A 13,942-nucleotide genomic window follows, 5' to 3' on the forward strand; every position below is an offset into this window, starting at 1 on the left:
TCAATAAACACCAAAGATAGATGCAAATAGTCTTTAGTTAAAAGGTTTTGGAGAGCTTACAAGTCTTCATTATGTCACACTTAACTAAACCATACCATAATAAAAAGAACCGAATTAAATCTAAACCAAAACGATCCAAACTAGACCAAGCCAAACATAAACCAAAGCTATTTCGGCTTTGATTGGGTTAAATTTTAGAAAACCTAAATAAATCAACTTAAACTGAACCCAAAACTAAACTGATATGCACACTCCTAATATCACATATTCACGTATCTATCGAACCAGAATGTTCGGCTAGCTACAAGGAAAACCTATACCATTAGCAACCCTGTCCAAGTTGGTAATATAACTGGTATTCTTTAATAACAAAAAAGTCAATCTTAACAAATTCACTTGTGTTTTTAGTTTTTTAATAGCTACTAAAACTATTAGGTAGCTGGCTAATACCAAATACGTTTGTGGAAGATCATTTTAACCAACTTTTTTTAATACAAAACAATGTTTTTGTTTTACTATTAGCTAATATTATAATAATAAAAATAATTTTTTTACTTAACAGCAAATTAACTCAAAAAATATTAAAAACGTAATTTTATATAAAATAGTGAGCATTTTGAATAATTTCAGGTAATAAAAGATATTAGATAAGCCCCCCCCTCCTCCAAATTAAAATGTCCATTCATTTTCATGTGGCCTTGCCATTAACACCAAGATTTATTATGCAATTTGGTACAAGTAAATCATAGTAACTTGAAAAACCAAAACCGAGTAGATATAATATATCTAAAATCATATATCTAACTAAAGTAAATAATACTATTAATATAAGTTATGCATAAAAATTATAAAATAATTTTAAATTAAAGTAAATAATAATTTATTATTATAGTATATTTACTTTATAGATTTTTATATCCGTGCATGAGCATGAAAAACCATCTAATTTCTATTGGTTGGTGAACCTAAGAAAAAGTTGAAAACAATTAGTCTTTGTGAATTATATGGAATAATGTTACTGAAAACAAAGTTATCCACATCAATAATTTCTCAACTATAGTTTTTTATTATTTATATTGTATACGATCACATAAGTAAATATCACAATTTCACGTTTAATATATTTTTATATTATTTTTTATAAAATGATGCAAAACTATTTTACAATAAACTACCTAATCAATCAAGAATGAATTGGTACAACAGTATATAAAACTGAAATCTAAGCAAAAACTCAAATACAACCAAGTTTTCTAATGATCTCACTGGTCTTTATATTCAATTTCGTCATAAGTTTTCTAGGACACATCACCTTAAATTTATAAAATGATGTGTTCATATACGAAAACCCTAACAACCAATTGTTAGATCCAATAGGAGTTCACCAAAAAGAAGCAATTTTTGTAATAATAAAGCAAACATATATAACACAGACATATATAGTTTAAACACACAAATACATCAACACAATGAAAACCTCAAATAGACACCAAACACAGCAAAAAGACAATAATCACATGGACCAATCAAATAATTTCAAATACTGTTGTAACACATCTCTCTTTTACGCCAACTTGCATGTGATATTACATGCGTCGTTAATGTCAGTGGGAGATGAAAGTATAAAAATTTTCCGGTTATTCGGGTCAACCACTTGAAGAACACAAAATTCGTCTTGAGATGCTTCTTTAGTGCAATTTGGACGTATTATCTCACCATATGATTTATTTGTAGACCGTAACATATTATAAGTCCATGCACCTGCCAATGCTCCGACAACAGGTGCAACTATGTATATCCATAAATTCTTATAACATCCCCATATATATGCAGGGGCCAAGCTTCTTGCTGGATTCATTGACGCTCCCGAGATTGGCCTAATCGATTAACAAATCATTTTCTTGCACATTTTGTTAACACTCATAATAACTTTGTAATATATATTATAAGGGTTTTCGATATAAATACCCGCCGAACAAGATGTCGAGTACTACAGTTGCACCAATCGCAATGCCTGCAAATGATCTGTTTGCTCGTTTATCAGTAGCTACGTACAGCCGAAATAACAAACAACAAGTTGAAAGTAGCGATAAATTCCACTATGAACGCCGCAGTGTTTGAACTTGACGGGTGTGTTCCCACATAAATAGCGCCTTTGAGGCTACAACCGTTGTTGTTCAGATGGAAAACAAGCCGGATAGATTCCATCGCTAAGGTTGATCCGAGAACTTGAGCGGCAATATACCCTGGAACCTACATAAAGAGATTGATCATAAGTACTTTATATTTCTTTTTTGATAAAGGATTTACTGTTAAAAGTACTTTATATTATGCATTCGGTTTATAGATCTAGTTGGTATTACGACATTCATAAAAAAAAACGAAGTATATGCATTCTAAAATATGATAAAACGTTTTGATTTGATTAAAAATATTTCGGAAAGACTTTCATATTTCGAAATCATTGAGTGATAAGAAAAATATTACCATGCACAAATGTATGATGTTAACGTAAATCATATCTTGTCATTTCGTGAACCGTATCATGTCATATAAAACGCTATATTATTCTTTTTGATTGGTACAATATATGAGAGAACGTTTTGATTTGATTAAAAATTACCGGAAATGTTTTCTTTGTTCTAATTATTTCATATGAATAAAAGATGCTATCATGCATTTATGTATGATTCACGTAAATCATATCTTGTCATTGCGTCCACAGGCCACATCAGCATCATATCATATAAAACCCTATAATATTTTTAGATGGGTACAATTGTAACATTAAATGAAAAATATAAGTACTGAATTTGATAGTATGGTTTTCTTCTTCCCGTCACCTGTTTTAATGGAAATTTTCTAGAAGAAGCAAGCGCAATGGTAATAGCAGGGTTGAAATGTGCACCGGAGATATGACCTATTGAATAGGTCATAACCATTACTGTTAAGCCCCATGCCAAAGCTATGCCGGGGAGTGTCACCGGTTTACCGTACGTATCATTTACCACGATTGCCGAGCAGCCAGCAAATACCAGAGAGAATGTCCCCACAAACTCGCCAAACAACTAGAGTATATAACAATACGATTTTAATTATAGAGTCAATTTGCTGAAAATCCCAAAAAAAATTATGAAATTAGGTAAGTGCACATGATGGGACAACTTTGCTCTCTAGCAATAGAAATATCATTGTATGGAATTTCAGGCATTCCCTTAAATATGGAGAAGTGTGTAGAGGATGCAAATTCCCTTAAATTATATAACAATTAATAAAACTCAATTTTAAGTTTACGAAAAAAAAAAATCAATTTCATCATCATCACATATGATAACTAAACCGAGTTTGAGTTCATGGTATTGATCTGCTCGTTTTCAATATCTAAAACACCGTTGCTAAGAAAAAGAATAGTTAAACTAAAGTGTAACTAAAGTATTAAACTCTTTTTGAAACTCCGTTTTAGAAACAAAAAGTCTACCGAACTGATCCTGTATAGACGTTAATTGGGTTGATTATTATACTTCTAAATTTAAATGTAGTCAAAAGCCTAATATTTGAACCGAGTCAAAACGGAACGTGCATATCAATGTTTGATAAAATCAAGAAAGCGTATCATTACCTTTTGAACGAAGGATATGAATACAGGAGGCCGGGGAGAATCTTGTGACCGGGAACCACCACCGGATCTACCATCTTCGATGTCTAAGTTGGTGGTTTGTGTCTGAGCAGTAATATTATTATTTGCCATTGATGAGAGACTTTTCTCCAAAAATGTTTATGGTTTTGAGAACTCTAGTTTGTGTTCGTTTATAAGCAAATGGTTAAGTTGTCCGCATGTTGGGAATTCTTCCTAGAATAAAGACTGATTTTGATTAAAAAAATTTACGCCCAAATAGATGAAAATGGCCAAAAAAAAAAATCATAGCAAAGGCGGACCTAAAAGAGTGTGGAAATTGCCAGGTACACAAGTTTTATAGAAAGAAATCAGCATGCAGGTTAAATCTCCTTTATATTATTCAAGCTGCGCCAGGTCACAATGATGTGGGGATTTTAAACAGTTTTGTTTTGTAATGGTTTTATACAAAAATATCAGCAGGTTAAATCTCCCTTAATATTTTTGTTATATAATATAATACTAGATTTTGATCAGTGTTTTCAAAATGCAAAATATTTTATAATGCAAAATTTCAGTAACACCGTCACAAGAGTTTCATTAATTTGTAAAAAATGTCTGTTTAAAAATTATATTTAAATCAGCACTTTTACATCCGACTAGGACCTTCGGTGGAGTCAGTAAACCTGATGACAACATATCTAATCCAATTTCAGTTTTAGGAAATATCTATTATTTAAAACCTGTTAAAACTCGCAAAAATGCTAAAACCCAAGACCACCGATTGAATCGATGAATGATCGATATATAATCCAATTTGATTTCAGTTGTTATTGATTTTAGTTGTTATTTTTATATATAATTTAATTCCAATTTTTATTTAAATACTTAAATACATATTAATTTTAAGAGAAAGTTCTTAGGATAAATCTTTTAGTTTATTTTAACAAAATAGCTCTAAAAGAGAAAAACGACTAAAGGAGATTTCATTAAAGGGTAGATATACACTAATACTCTTAGGTTAACTAATCTAGATTTAACTTTAGAGTTAAGAGGAGGGATTTTGGAGGTGGGGTTCAAATTTAAAAATTTAAAAATTTAATTAAAAATCTCAAAATAAAAAAATAAGATATTTTGGTCATTTTGGGGTTATTTTGTTGACAAAAACTTAAAAATGGCTATATGAAAAAATTATTTAAAAAAGAAATTAAATAGAGAAAGTTTCTCTCTAGGTTACTAAAGGCAGAAACAGTTTCCCGTGGCCGGTAGCACCCCTATTTTGTTTCTTTCGATGTTAAATAATCTATATATCTAGTTTCTTTTCCGTTGCGGATATTTTTCGCTTTGGCGAGCCATGTTTAGGTTTTAATCCAATTTTGTATGTTTTGCATGCCGAGTCTTTTTGTTGTGTTTCAACATGAATCGGAGCTGTTCTTAATGCTTAACTCTTCTCCGTTCAAGTTGATAGTTAAAAACTTAAAGTCTGGTTTTCCCCAGATTAGTTTTGCTTCTCTTCTCTTAGTTTAATTTTATTCCGTTCAATCATAAATTTTTTGCTTAAATTTGCTAGAAAAGCTCAGCTTCTTCATCAGGATAGGAATCAATCTTCGCTAGGAGTGTCAAAATGAGCTAACTCGCTCAGATCAGCTCAGCTCAGTTCATAGTGAGCTTGGCTCTTTCATGAGTTAGCTCTGTTCAGCTCATTTATTATATGAGTTTTAATATGTAAGCTCGAACTCAGATCATCTAGATCATGAGTTAAATGAGCTAACTCGTGATCTAACACAAAATAATAATAATAAAATTAAATTAAATAAACAGTGATAAAATAACTTCTATAATATTATTCAAAATTTAAATATTAAAAAATCTAAAACATGAATATTAAAAACTAAACAAAAACCAACCCATGACAAAAATAAAAAAAATCGAACTCCTAAAATAAATTAAATTAAAGCAAATTCCAAATTAGTGGTCCAAATTTGGGATCAATGAAGTTTGTGTGAGAGATGGTAGGGTTAATGTGGGTTTATATATAAACTTTTGAAAATTTCTAAACAGGAAAATTTCTTTTTTTCTTTCTTCGAAAAAGTATAGATAACTTTTAGAAATTTTATTCCTATATTACTTATGTATATTTTAACTTTAAAAGACAAATAAGATAAATATAGAAGTTATTTTTCCTTATATATATATATTATATATATATATATATATATATATATATATAATTACAAGTATAAAAATGAATAAGCTCATGAGTTAGCTCATGTTCATTAAGATCGTTTATATAACTCGTGATCTTTTTAAACTCGATAAATAAACTCATTTATTAAATGAGTCTAAAATATAGAGATCATACTCATGAAAAAATGAGTTGAGTTGAGCTAGTTCATAAACTATAATTCATTTTGACACCCTAATCTTCGCTCCTTGTTAAGTGAAGTCTCCTCAAAGATGAAGAGCATAGGAGATTGATGAAGCAAAGGTGAGATTGCACAGATTCAGAATAGTCAGTCTTAGTGGCGATCCGGCAAAGTTTGTCGTTGTCTCTCATATAGCTTCTCACAGGGTTTTAACTTTTGGCGATTTAAAAAATGAATCCTACCGATTGACGGCAATCAAGGGATGAAGAAGCGCCAAGCAAGTTCAAGCTAATCGGATGATGAGACGGGTGATAGTGTGTCCGACATGTCGCCGGAGATAGCATTGGTTCTCGCATCTTCGTTCTAGAATGGTCGATAGCCTGGCAGCGTAACACGTGGTTTTCATGCGTCATCCTTTCCTCATTTAGGATTAGGTACCTTCGATTTAGGCTTTGACTTTTTTTTTTTTGACGGCTAACTCCATGTTTTATTAATTCAAGACGAAAAGGTTAGCCTGTTGAGCTAACCACGTCGGAATCAAAGTGTCTACATGGGAAAATAAATGTTACGAAGGCGAGCTCCTTTTGCAAGGAGGTCGGCTCTTACATTGCAATTACGTACTATAAAAGAAATAGAGAAAACATCAAACTCAGAAACCAAATAGGTGAACTCGTTCCACTCTGAAGCCAAGCTTGGCCATTCTTCTTCTTCATTGATCAGCTTAACTAGCTGTAAACAGTCCGATTCAAAGGACATTGAAGTAAATCCTAGCTGCAAGGAGCTTTTCATTGCATACAGTAGAGCATTAAACTCTGCATGTAGTGGGGATGATACCTGAAACATCCCAAAGGAACCATAGGTCTGGGACCCTGGTTCGATATCGAAGACGAAACCTCCACCAAAGAAGTTCGAACTTGTCACCCACGATGCATCCACTTGGCATCGAGGGAATGGTGACCTGTTCAAAACCCCTACATTCTCGTGTCTTGGAGGCGCCGAGATGGTATTGTGCGATGTGATAACTTGAGATACACGCCATACCTCTTCTTCCCTGTTTGCATGGCTAACCGTATCCGGGGAAGGATCGTTTCGCCATTGAAGACCTTTTCATTACGTGCTTTCCAAATGAACCACATGATCCAAGGAAATGGGGCTAAAATATTATTAGGTGTTCCTGCATTCTTAGCACGGAGAAGTAGATAATCAAAATTTGCCACAAGTGAGGCACACGGGAAGAGTCCCGGAAGTGTTGGTATATCAGACAAAGCCCACGTTTGGAGTGCCGGTGGGCAGAGAAACAAGCAGTGATTGATCGTATCCTCTTCATTCCCGCATCGGGGGCAGGTCCGGTCGATTCCACAGTGTCTGTCAACGAGTCTGCTGCAGGTCGCTATGCATTCAGAGAGAGCTTGCCAGAGGAAGTGTTTGATTTTTTGAGAGGTTTTCAGCTTCCATATCAACTCTTTTAATTTGTTTGTACTCGGCTCCAACACCTGTTGCTCCTTCCTTTCTTCCTTCAATTGCGAGGCCAGATCATAGCCGGACTTTACTGTATATTGCCCCGACTTTGTATACAACCAACAGAAGCCGTCGTCCTTATTAAAATGGCTGGGCCGAATACTCTAGATCAGGGGAATGTCGCCTGGATCAAACAAAGCTTCCAAGGTATCTAATCTCCATTGTTTTGAAATTGGATCGATGAGATGGCTCACGAGAAGATTGTGGTCTCTATAGATACCGTTGTCTAGAGCTGCTCGCGCAGGAGCTGTGGGGATCCACGGGTCTAGCCATACACGTGTACTACTTCCCGTTCCTATTGTCTTTCTTAGTCCTTCTCGCAAGAGATTTTGAGCTGCTAGAATGCTCCTCCACCCATATGACGGGGAATTTGATGATTTCACATCCATAGGACTAGTGTGCCTATAATATCTTCCTTTTAGAACGCGGACAAGAAGAGAGTTGGGATGATCTAGGAGTCTCCATAATTGCTTAGCTAGTAAGGCTAAGTTAAAATCATAGAGATCTCTGAATCCCAATCCTCCTTTATGAAAAGGCAAACATATTTTCTCCCACGCTATCCAGTGAAGTCCTCGGTTATTTGCTTTAGTGCTCCACCAGAATTTAGCTATAGCTCCTTGTAGCTTGTTAATGACCTCTTTAGGAAGTAGGAAGCACGACATAACATATGTAGGGAGCGCTTGTGCTACTGACTTGAGAAGAACTTCCTTGCCTCCTTTAGATAAGAGTCTCGCTGACCATGAGTTGATACGCTCATTCAATCGTTCTCTTATGAATGCGAAGACTTGCCGTTTGGAACCACAGATTTTTTCGGGAAGACCAAGATACATACCCATTCCTCCTTCCTTATGTATCCCCAGGGCTTGTTTTAGAGCTCCTTTTATCTCCTGGCTCACTTTATTACCACACAAGATGGATGATTTATCGAGGTTTAACTGCTGCCCCGACGCCCTTCCGTATAGTTTTATTATACGCATTAGCTCAGCACACTGCTGGATGTCGGCTTTACAGAAAAAGAGACTATCATCTGCAAATAAGAGATGTGATACCGCCGGACTTGCTCTAGCTATCTTCAGGCCTGTCAAACGTCCTTCGTCTTCTGCTCCCTTTAGTTGGGAAACCAGTGCTTCTGTTAATAAAATAAACAGAAACGGAGATAGTGGATCTCCTTGGCGTAATCCCCGGGAGGGTTGTATATTGCCCTTAGGTTCCCCATTGAGCAGAACTTGATACGAAACCGATGAAACACACCAATGGATCCAGGAAACCCATGTCGCGGCAAAACCCAATTTTAGTAGTAAAGCTTCGAGAAAATTCCATTCAACTCTATCGTATGCTTTGCTCATATCGGTCTTAACAGCCACAAATTTCGCCTTACACATCGGATTAGTACGCAAGGCATGAAAGGCCTCTTGTGCCAAGAGAATATTATCAGATATAAGACGCTTCGCCACAAAGGTGGATTGTGTCTCCGAAATCAGTTTCGGGAGAATCTTTTTGAGCCGTGTACACAGGATTTTGGAGATGATCTTGTAGCTCACATTGCACAGACTAATTGGACGGAATTCAGCCATCTCGCTCGGTCTCTCTGTCTTCGGGATCAAACAAATATTTGTTTGATTCAGATGAGGATCAAAAGAGCTCGTGGCGAAGAACTCTTTAACCATCGTGATCACCTCTTTTGCCGTAACCTCCCAAATTTTTGATAAAAGAGTCCAGTCATCCCGTCCGGACCCGGTGCCTTATCAGGATTAATGTTCTCTACGGCTTTTCTGATCTCTTCATCGGCAGGGGCTCTTGTGAGTGCTTCGTTCATGGCGGGCGTCACTTTCACGGTAATATACCGGAGGGCTTCCTCAAAATCTGTAGTTTGTGATGAAGTAAACAGTGTCTGGAAATACTCAGTTGCTGTCTTCTCTATACTCTCTTCGCTCTCTGCCCAGCCACCATTCGGGATCTTTAGCTTCGTGATACGATTCCGGGCTCGTCTTTGCTTTGTTATGGCATGAAAGAACTTTGTGTTCCGGTCTCCATCTTTTAACCATAAGGCACGACTCTTCTGTCTCCAGTAAAGTTCTTCTTCTCGAAAAGCAGTGCAGAGGTTCCATTTGAGATTCAAAAGCTCTACACTCGTTACGTTATCATCAACATGGGCGCGTTCGAGCTGTTCTTTGATGATCTCGATCTTCTTTTGCGTGTTGGAGGGATTAGCTCTCTTCCATCGTGAGATAGCTCGGCGCACGTCCCTTAACTTGATGTGTAAGGGTTTATTTTCGGATCCATAATTTGGTCCCCATCCCTCTTGGATCGCTTCTTTCAAGCCATCCTTATCCAGCCATCTCCTATCAAACATGAAGCTTTTTCGGAGCCTAATTTCCTGTGATTGTGTGCGTATAAGTATAGGACGATGGTCCGATCCCCAGAGTTTCAGGTACTCCACATTAGTGTGGAAAAGAGGTCGTGCCACTCTTCATTACCTACAGCACGATCAAGTCGGCATTGGACTTTTCCGGAGCTTCTATACCCCATCCAAGACAGTGAATTACCCTTGAAAGGGAACTCTATCATACCACAATCTGCCAGCATGGTTTTAAAGGACAAGAAAGAATTCTCAGGCCGTTTTCTCCCCCTCTTTTTTCATTATTCCCCGTGATTTCATTAAAGTCACCGCACATTAGCCAGGCGCCATTCCTGGTCGTACTCAAACGGGTCAGTCTCTCCCAGACATAGTCTCGGCACGCAATGACCGGATCACCATAGACAAAAGTCATAAACACTTTGTGTCCCTCTATAGTAGCTGCAATATCAATCATACGATTATCGAAATAGAGGATAGACACATCATAAGAATCCATATAAAAAAGTGCTAGTCCACCGCTTCTACCTTCCGGTTCCACGGTGAATAATTTATTATAACCAAAAGAAATTTGAAAGTCTTGCATAATTTGACTTGATATGTAACTTGGCCTTCATATTTAACTTGTAATAGAACTCAAAGTTAAACTTGCTTGTAAAATGCCCACTCGGCTTTCACTCCGATGAAATGAATGTGTTGACAAAAAAATATTTTTATTTTATTTATTATATGCGTAACTCCAATTTGTTACAAAATTTGTTTAAACTATCTTTTTAAACTATTTTTATATTATGTTTATGTGAAATAAAATAAAGAAAATATATTTTAAAACTTTACTATATTTTTAAACTCTATTTATTTTATATATATATATATATATATATATATATATATTCTTATCTATTAAACTTAATTAAACTATTGACCCACAACATACCCACAGTCAATCCAAAAAATAACCAAAAACAGTCCGGTTCAGTTAGGGATAGGCGTTCGAATACCCGTTTGGGTTCGGATCGAGTATTTCAGATTTTCAAGTATTTTGGTATAGAGATATAAAATCCGTTCGGGGCATTTCTATATTTTGGATCGGGTTCTGATATTTTTAAATCAGGTTCGGTTATTTCGGATCGGATTAGATATTTAGATTTTGGAAAAAAATCAAATTCTTCATTTTTAAAATTTCTTGTATTTAAAAATATATATTTAACTTAATTGTTTTTAATTATAAAATATTAAATGATCAATAGATATGGAGATAAAATTTAAATCTAAAAAGACCGTAATTTGGTTATTGTATTGAAATTTTGGATAATTTTTTTGTTAATGCACGAAACAAGAAGCAAAAATATGGTATAGCATCAATATAAATATTGTATTGTATGGACATGCTTAAGGGGTTAGACCATCATTATTGGTGTCCACTCTCTCTCACTTAACTAAGGGCTTTCTTTTTTTTTTTTTTTTTGTTCGGTAGAAAGTAAGGGCACGCCCTTAAATAAGGGCTTTCTCACTCTCTTTCTTCTCGGTCCCCGCATTATTCCTCTTAAGGGCTTTGCTAAGGACTTCCCAATACTGATGCTCTTACAATTTATAATTATATGGTATACCATTAATATAAATATTTTGAATAAAATAAGAGAACTAAACCAAAAAATATAAGGTTAAGTATACATATATTCGATTATTTTAGATATCCACTCGGATTCAGATATTACCCGTTCGGATTTGGATATCCAATCTCTCCTAACTCAATATCCGTTCGGAAATTTTGCTACTTCGATTTAGATTTCGGTTCGTTTTTCGGGTCGAATTCGAATGCGGCTTCAGATATCAAATAAAGTGTTCATGCCTATGGTTTCCGTGTCCAGATTGTGTCCAGATTGGTTAAAAACATTGTTTTAAGCATATTTTAATTTTTTATCTTACAATATACATTATTGTTACATTTTACCAAAATGATATATAATTTTATATACTAATCATTTGTGTATTGATATGTCTCAAAAGCTAACATTATTTATTTATTGCTTCAGATTATAATAGTACTGTCCACGATTAGGTATTAGTCAGAATCTACATAAATTGGCTTAAACATTCAAATTTAATGGAAAAAAGATTTTAATAAAAAAAATCATATAGATTGAAATGAATTTTGTTTTATATCTGTCATAAAAAGATTTAATGGCATATGAATGAGGGAGTAAGCCTTTGTTGTATTTTGGACAAATTATTGGAGGTTTAGTTATTACTAGATTTCGAAACGTACAATCGTGCAGATGTTGATTTTCATTTTATATACATAAATATTTGGATTGATGGTAAGATAAAGAAAATCAAATATTCAGAATTAGAATAATACTAGATCTTGACCCGCATAACCGTGCGATTTATTTTTTTATATACTATAACATTTTAGTTCATATAACAAAATATCACTAAATTAATGTAATTGATATGTATTATATAAATTTAAATGTATATATTTTGTGACTTATTTTTTTATTACAATAAATTTATAAATATTATAAAATTTATTTTTGAGAATATTAGATAACAATACCATTTTACATAATTTGGTTTTATTACTAAATTTGAAATGTATATGAAATTTAAATTAAGTTGGATCTACATAACAGAGAGAAAAAGTATTTTAAGATACCGTTAAAATAACAATTGTTTTTAGAATATTACAAAAAAAACTTTTTAAAGAAGATAAACTATAATATTTTGTAGTTGGATAAGATTGTTTTATTTGAAACATGAAGGAATATTTCTTCCTAACAAAATCTTTTCAAGATCTTTATAAAATGTTTTTTTTAAATTAATCAATTTAAATTGTTATAATCATAAAATATTGTAATTTTCGCTCATAAATAAAAAATAGTAATTTGAAACTCTAATTATATTCTATGATCATTTAATTTTAAATTAAATAAATTTTGGAAGTAAGTTTTAAAATGATGCTGAAAAGATTTTCCTAGAATTTTTTAAACAATATTTATTTGTATTTTCAATAAAGATAAATATATTAAAAGATATGATGATTAAGTTATGTAAGATTTGATGGTCCATTTAAAAATATCACACATGAAAAAGGTCATGATTTTTGTTTTAATAGATGATTACATTTAATAAGGAATCAAATATCGGTTTGTTAACCAATCCGTTTTTGTAGGAGTCAATGGTTATATTAGGAGTGATATATTATTAAATCATATTATTAATAATAAATGAATGATACTTGATTTCTAGTGATGGTCAATTTTTTTTAAAAAAATCACACATGAATTGAGGTTGTGAGTTCTGTAGTAATATATAAGATATATTTTTTGAACAAACCACAATACATTCATAATCAGAAATAATCAAATAAAAATTCTCCTTCAAAATACGTTTTTTAAAAAATTTCTATAGTTTGCATACAAGCCATTTAAAAAAAATATAATTTATACTATAAAAGAATACTTTTGAAAGAAATTTTATATTTTCATGCCGTGTTACTTTGACATCTATCATTTTAGCAAATTTAATACATATTGCATCTATCATATTGTTTTTAGTAAATTTTATCGATATAAATATCTTTTAGATGTTATGATATTAAGTTTTCTGATTTATTTGTTGTTAATTAAGATTTCAAAATGTTAGAGTATTTCACTGTGTATATTTAAAAAAGTGGTATCTAAATAATAGTATTTCAAGCAATCTCTTATTATACTACTTTTGATTTTTACAGCATAGTTTATTTTTTAGTTTTTTTTCAACTCAAAATTATACTTTACCATCTATGATTTATCTTATATATTAAAACAGAAGTCATGACTTCTTTCATGTGTGATTTTTTAATTTGGACCATCATTTAGTTTTTATCAAATGTATAATATATAGATTTTTTTAATTACTTTAATCATAACATCTTTTGATATCTTTTTATTTTAAATATAAATATATATATTTAAAAAACTCTAACAAATCTTTTTAAAAGATTTTAACAAGATCTTAATTTTCAAACATTATGGGTCTAACTGTTGATCAAGGAATGAAGAGGAATAATGCATTCCTTAATGTTTCTAACAAATTTTACCA

General features: G+C 32.9%; 1 pseudogene; it reads right to left on the reverse strand.

Moving 5' to 3' along the window:
• Positions 1-1,564: 1,564 nt before the first annotated feature.
• Positions 1,565-3,781, reverse strand: LOC108805159 (aquaporin NIP3-1-like; annotated as a pseudogene).
• Between the last annotated feature and the right edge of the window lie 10,161 nt (positions 3,782-13,942).

Source organism: Raphanus sativus, chromosome 5, assembly GCF_000801105.2.
Source record: "Raphanus sativus cultivar WK10039 chromosome 5, ASM80110v3, whole genome shotgun sequence".
In the NCBI taxonomy this organism is placed as follows: Eukaryota; Viridiplantae; Streptophyta; class Magnoliopsida; order Brassicales; family Brassicaceae; genus Raphanus; species Raphanus sativus.